Below are 5791 nucleotides of genomic sequence, written 5' to 3'. Positions count from 1 at the left end.
AACATCATGGATGCTCCTTATTCGCATTTCCCGCTTCTTCATTCTGCATAATAGCGTACACAGCAAGATAGTTAGGACAATATATATATATAGTGCAGGCAATGAACGAGATGGGGTAGAAATTAATAAATCACTTACAGAACGTAGCAACTGATGATAGATTTGTCGAGCTCGCGCAGATTGAACAGCTGGAACAATTCACTCCGAAGAATTGTTATATAGTAATGTTTGAAGTGATGCTCATGTCTAACTTCCGCATAAACATAGTCTTTGGCGTTTTTAAGTTTTATGTAACCCTTGTACCAATTTAGCAGACCTTTAATTTGTCGAGGTAGATCCTCTTCCTGCGCAGGCTCGACAAGAGGCACATTCTCCACATATGTAAATACTATGTCCTTCATTGGCGCCTCATCAAGGCCTAACAGTGCACGAAGAGTGATACCTAAGTTGGCCGCTTGTTCTCTGGCACTCGTTACAGTCAATCCCTGTGCTGCCGCAGCTGCTATGATATCGGGGGCATCCGGACCGGCGGCTTTCACTATGAGCGGGGCGATCGATTGTTTACTTTGTTCCCCGACATGGGCAACTTGTTTCCCCCCTTTTTTACTTTCTAATTCTTTCTCGGCCTCCTCCTGCTTCTCCGCCAACTCTTGGTTCCTCTTGAACGCGAGTGCTTGCCTACGAAGTTCACGTGCATAGTCGTCAGGCAGATTCTTCGCGGCTTGGGACGGTGTGTTCAAAAATGACTTAGCCCAGCTCTTTTCCTTCTCAGAAAATACTTGCTTGGGCTCGGGCTCTCTTTTCTTCTTGCAGTCCGCCTTCCATTTCTCATGCTGAGCAGCCACGGCCGCTGCATTTTCCTCGACACTAAGTTCCCAAGGCCTCGGGATGAGAGGCTTCAGTGATGGCTCTGGTATCTTTGTGGTTCTAGGTACATAAGGCTCCGGGTTAATAACCCAGGACTGCTTCTGCTTCTTCGCCGGAGGTGGATTGGGGGGCGGCGTCTGATCACCCGCCGGACGAGGACTGGGGGGGCGGCGTCTGCTTACCCGCCGGAGGTGAATTGGGGGGCGGCGTCGGCTGACGTGAAGGAGGTGTAGGTGAACCACCACCACCACCGCCGCCGCCACCACCACCGGAGGGGGGTGGACTTGTTTGCCTTGGCGCCTCGTGTGGAAACTTGATAAACTTCTTTTTCCATAGAATGAACTGGCGCTTGACACCTCCAAGTCTTCTCTCCCCTTCGGGTGTAGCAATGTCAATCTCCAGTTCCTCAAACCCTGGGACTATTTCCTCCACCGTGACACGAGCATAGCCATCTGGAATGGGGTTGTTGTGGTGGAGTGCTCCAGGCTCACATGGTAAAGCACTGCCGATGGCTACCTTCGTGGACATGTTCCCAATTGGATAATGCAGATGACATTCTTTCATCTCCTTTACATCGTCCACGGGGTAGCGAGGAGGCTCCGGTGCAGTAATTTCGACCGCCGTTGCATTATCAGTAGCCGGCGGGTTCTCCGTGGAAGCCACGTTGCTTCTCATCCGCGGCTGGCTTCCGAGATCCGCTGGATGATCTTCATTCGCCCCAGCTGCCGATCTTTCTTGTACTAGTATACTCACGGTTTTCTTCATCGTATCGAATTCCGATACCAACCGCGCCATAACATCTGCATCCCGATCCATCTTTCTCTTACGGCTTCTGTAACCGTACGGGTCATCGTTCTGGGAGAACCCTATTTTCCACGGAATGTTCCCCATGCCTCGTACACGTCCTCCGTGTTCAGGTTTCCTGAGGGCTTTTGTCAGCGCGTCGTTCTCTCTGTTGAACTTGATCTTCCCCAGTTGAGCATCCCTCATTGCGTCAATAAGGGCTTGGGTGGGTTTAAACGTTTTGTCACGGTGAACACACTCCCCTGTCTCCGGGTCTAGCGTTCCCCCATGCCCGTACCACCAGCTTTTGGCCCTTGGGTCCCATCCCTCCGTACCTGGACGGATTCCTCGCGTCCTCAGCTCGTTCTCCATCTTCTCCCACCTAGGCTCCCAAAGGCGATACCCTCTTGGCCCCATAATATGATTGTACTCCTTCTTAGCCGCATTTTCCTTATTATTTTTCGATATTTCAATGAACTTCTTCGATTTCTTCTGCTTCACAAAGTCTGGCCAATCATGTTTCAGTTTCTCATATTGTCCTTTGAAATCCGGAGTCTTGTTCTGGTTGACATAGTCACGGGCTAGATTTTGCTTGAATTTCCGGAATGTTTCGGCCATCTTATGAAGAGCGAACTCTTTGACTAGCCTCCTCCTCTTCTTGTTTTCCTCAATCTTGTTACCCTCCTCATCGAACTTGTGGTATTCCGGAGGTAGGATGAAATGTTCCAGAAGCTTTTTCAAGCAATCTTTTTTTGTTCACTTGTCGACAAAAGTGAAACCAAGACGTGCCTTCTTTGGCTCATTCCACTCCTGGAGGGTGATCGAGACGTTCTCTCTAACAACGGCTCCGCATTGGTTGATAAACTTGGTGGCGTGCTTGCGGGGCTCCAGCGGCCTGCCGGTTGTACCGTCGACAACCTCGATGGTATATGTTTCTCCTTGTTTCAGCGTCTTGGTTGCGCCACGCTTTGACGACGTACTCGATTGTTTCGACGATCCGGCCGAGGGCTAAAATAAGAAAGAGAGTCGCGCGCGTTAGTACACACATATTTATTCAAATCAGTAAGTTTGTATCACCAGAGGCTCAATGTATATATATACCTCGGCGCCGGAGCTGGTTGCTACTTGCAACTGAAGATCGTCGTTTATCGACGTTTCTTCCCCATCATCTTGCTGACGGCCTTCATCTTGACCGTCAAGATTCAGATAAGAAGAAATATCCTCGAGGTCTTCTTCATCTTGTTCGGTCGGCACATAAATAATATCGCCTTTTATGATGCCAAATAAATGTTCTTCAGCTTCTTGATCATAGTTGTCCATAATCGGGTCAGCTCTATCGTCCGCCATATGTCAGTCCTGAAAACATGTAGTAAAAACTAATTAATTGTGTATATGCCAGCATTATCACATCTCTTCTACATATAAAGAGAGAGGGCGACGAGGGAGGTGAGAGGGGGGACGCGTGTATTAGATGTGTATATGCGGACGATCGACCTCGCCTCGCAGTGACAGCGTGACCGAGAGACCGGTGGTGGCGGTGGCGAAAGGGCGGCGGTGGCGAAAGGGCGGTGGTGGCGGTGGCGAAAGGGCGGCGGTGGCGAAAGGGCGGCGGTGGCGAAAGGGCGGCGGTGGCGAAAGGGCGGTGGTGGCGAAAGGACGGTGGTGGCGAAAGGGCGGTGGCGGTGTCGAGAGGACAACACACATAACCCTCGCCGCGCCCTCTCGATCCCAAAAACAACACCGCGCGTATACGGAGGGGGCGACGAGGGGCTCGCTGCCCCCTCCGTATACGCGCGGTGGTTAAGTCAAATTTTGGTTAAGTCATATTTGAGTTCTTTTTTAAGTGAAATTTTAGTTCATTTTTTAGACAAACCTTTAAGTGAAATTTTAGTTTTTTTTTTCCACAATCTTTTTAAGTCAAATTGTAGTTCTTTTTGAGACAAAATTTTTAAGTCAATTTTTAGATTTTTTAAGTCAAATTTAGTTTTTTTTACACAATCTTTTTAAGTCAAATTGTAGTTCTTTTTGAGACAAAATTTTAAGTCTCAATTATTTGTTTTTTTAAGTCAAATTGTAGTTATTTTTTTACACAAACTTTTAACTCAAATTTTAGTTATTTTTAAATTTCAAAATTAACAAGAACAAAATCGAAAAAAGAAAGAAAAAAAAGCAGGGGCAGAGGCCGCCGGCTCCTCTCCCTGCTCTCTCTCTCACGCGCGGCGCGCGGGGCGGCACCGGCGCGGCCGCCCGGCGATCGAAGGGCGCCGGCCCGGCTCTCGTACGGGCGCGCGCGGCGATATACGCGGGGGCCAGCCGGCGGCGGCGATTCTCGGCGATTTGTGCGCGCTGCGGCGCGGCCGGCGTTGTACGTGGTCGGTTGTCGTCGGCGAGGTGTGCGCGCGACTTACGGCGGCGGTGGAGGAGAGCTTCGCGCGCGGTTCGTCGGCGGCGGTTCGTCGGAGCGCGGGCGGTTCGTCGGCGGGTGAGCGCGCGCGCGGCAGCCTGACGGCGTGTCTGCGAGTGGATGAGTCGATCGTCGTCTCTGCGTCTGCGAAGGAGAAGAAGAGAATGGGGGCAGCGCGGCGGTTCGGGCGCGGCATTTATACTGGACGACCTTTGGTCGCGGTTGGGGTCGCCAACCGCGACTAAAGGTCATTTTTCGCCGGGTTTTCGTTTCCCGCGGAAAAATACCCTTTAGTCGCGGTTGGCGAAAGGGTATTTTTCAAATTACTTTTCTTTTTCAAAATGTTAAAAATACATACAATATATCAATAAATTCAGAAAAATAAAACTAATTCATTTCAAAATCTTAAAAATACAAATAATATATCAAAAAATTCAGAAAAATAAAACTAGTTCATTTAAAAATCTTAAAAATACAAATAATATATGAAAAAATTCAGAAAAATAAATCTAATTCATTTCAAAATCTTAAAAATACAAATAATATATCAAAAAATTCAGAAAAATAAAACTATTTCATTTAAAAAACTTAAAAATACAAATAATATATCAAAAAATTCAGAAAAATTAAACTAATTCATTTAAAAATCTTACTACATTTCTTCCTCTTCTTCCCGCCATTTCTTCCCTGTCTTCCCGCCTCTTTCTTCCCGCCACTTTCTTCCCGCCTCTTTCTTCCCGCCACTTTCTTCCCGCCTCCTGTCTTCCCGCTCCCATTTTTCCCGCCATTTCTCACTACATATATTTTTCTCGTGCGACGTGTAGCCACCGCTTCCACGTGCCTCGCCCCGCCGACGCCGGCGTGCGACGTGTGTAGCCGTGGCTTACACGTGCCATGCCCCGCGTGCGCTATATAGAGCGACGAGTGCGGGCGCAACCACACGTTGCCACAGCCTCCGCTCATTCATCTCCGGGATGCCTCCACGTCGTCGAGGGGCGTTCGGTTTCCGTGGCGTTCGAGTGCGTCCGAGCGGTAGGTTCACCGCCGAGATACGCGCCGGTGGCTTCCGCCTCACCCTCGGCACGTACAACACGCCGGAGCTGGCGGCGCGCGCTTACAACGCGGCGGCGTGGCGCTTTCGGCGGCTGATGACCCACAAGTATAGGGGATCGCAACAGTCTTCAAGGGAAGTAAAACCCAATTTATTGATTCGACACAAGGGGAGACAAAGAATACTTGAAAGCCTTAACAGCGGAGTTGTCAATTCAGCTGCACCTGGAAACAGACTAGCTCGCAAGAGTTTATCAGTAGTAACAGTTTTATAGCAGTAGCAGTAGTGAAATAACAGCAGCAGAGTAACAAAGACAGCAGTAGTGATTTTAGTAAACAGCAGGATTAAAATACTGTAGGCACGGGGACGGATGAACGGGCGTTGCATGGATGAGAGAAACTCATGTAACAGTCAAGCAGGGGCATTTGCAGATAATAATAAAACGGTATCCAAGTACTAATCAATCAATAGGCATGTGTTCCATATATAGTCGTACGTGCTCGCAATGAGAAACTTGCACAACATCTTTTGTCCTACCAGCCGGTGGCAGCCGGGCCTCAAGGGAATCTACTGGATATTAAGGTACTCCTTTTAATAGAGTACCGGAGCAAAGCATTAACACTCCGTGAACACATGTGATCCTCACATCACTACCATCCCCTCCGGTTGTCCCGATTTCTGTCACT

The sequence above is a fragment of the Lolium perenne genome, chromosome 7 (genome assembly GCF_019359855.2).
Source record: "Lolium perenne isolate Kyuss_39 chromosome 7, Kyuss_2.0, whole genome shotgun sequence".
Taxonomy (NCBI): Eukaryota; Viridiplantae; Streptophyta; class Magnoliopsida; order Poales; family Poaceae; genus Lolium; species Lolium perenne.
The sequence above is the reverse complement of the archived record's forward strand: the minus strand, read 5'-3'. Positions refer to the sequence as shown.